Genomic DNA, 1,172 nt, shown 5'->3' with positions numbered 1-1,172 from the left:
ACCAGACACTGGATCTGTTGTTATCCTGATCTTCAACTTCCCAGCTTCCGGAACTATGAGAAATTAAGTTTCTATTTTTTTATAAATGACCCAGTCTAAGGTATTTTTTTAGAGCAGCCCAAACACACTAAGATGTGTAGGTACCACAACTTAAGAACCACTGTAGACACAGCTATAGAAATAGCCAGTAAATCACAAAGAAGGAGCTCAATTAAAAAAAATGTTTCTGGTGAGCTGAGTGAGTAAATGAAATGTCATAGTGCCAAGCTCAGCTAGCAAGTACATTTATTCTGAGTGGGACATTGAAAGTGAATTTCTTTCCCTGGACACCATGAACCACACGGTCCAAACCTTCTTCACTCCCGCCAGCACCAGCCGTCCCCCGAACTATGAGATGCTGAAGGAGGAACATGAGGTGGCTGCGCTGGGGGCGCCCCACAACCCTGCGCCCCCGACATCCACCGTGATCCACATCCGAAGCGAGACCTCCGTGCCCGACCACGTCGTCTGGTCCCTGTTCAACACCCTCTTCATGAACTCCTGCTGCCTGGGCTTCATAGCGTTCGCCTACTCCGTGAAGTCTAGGGACAGGAAGATGGTTGGCGACCTGACCGGGGCCCAGGCCTACGCCTCCACCACCAAGTGCCTGAACATCTGGGCCCTGATCTTGGGCATCCTCACGACCATTCTGCTGATCATCATCCCAATACTGATTCTGCAAGCCTATCAGTAGATCAGAGGAATCATCCCAGCCAGGGGCTCTGCCCGGGACCTGTCTCCCATGCACTCCCGCTTCCATTCCTCACCCTGCCCCCAGCCGATCCTGTATCAGCCTTTTTCCCTCACACACTTTTCCACAGTTGTGTTCAATAAAGTGCACATGTTCCTGGTATAAAAAAAAAAAAAAAAAAAGAAAGTGAATTTCTGACCCCTCCTCTTCTTAAGAAGCACTTCATTATTCGCATTGAATGGGCCGATCTTTCTGCTGCGCAGTGTGGTACAAGGTGACATGCTTTAGACGGCCTTGGGAGAACAGGGGTAGGCAGAGAGAACTCTGATCACCTGTACTCTCGGGTAAGGCAGAACCACGACGGAGGTTTGAATTGCAATTTATTCTTAGAGCTCCCCTCCACTCATCCACTCCCTTTCATGATATCTTTTAACCACATGCT

At 49.1% G+C, this 1,172-nt stretch overlaps 1 pseudogene across 1 annotated transcript; it reads left to right on the top strand.

The window, feature by feature from the left end:
- Positions 1–318: 318 nt before the first annotated feature.
- On the top strand, positions 319–916 carry LOC100415751 (interferon-induced transmembrane protein 3 pseudogene; annotated as a pseudogene). The gene has a single exon (XR_013522795.1). The product of XR_013522795.1 is annotated as an interferon-induced transmembrane protein 3 pseudogene (transcript).
- The last annotated feature ends 256 nt before the right edge of the window (positions 917–1,172 follow it).

Source organism: Callithrix jacchus, chromosome 10 (genome assembly GCF_049354715.1).
Source record: "Callithrix jacchus isolate 240 chromosome 10, calJac240_pri, whole genome shotgun sequence".
Classification (NCBI taxonomy): domain Eukaryota; kingdom Metazoa; phylum Chordata; class Mammalia; order Primates; family Cebidae; genus Callithrix; species Callithrix jacchus.
The sequence above is the reverse complement of the archived record's forward strand: the minus strand, read 5'-3'. Positions and strand labels throughout refer to the sequence as shown.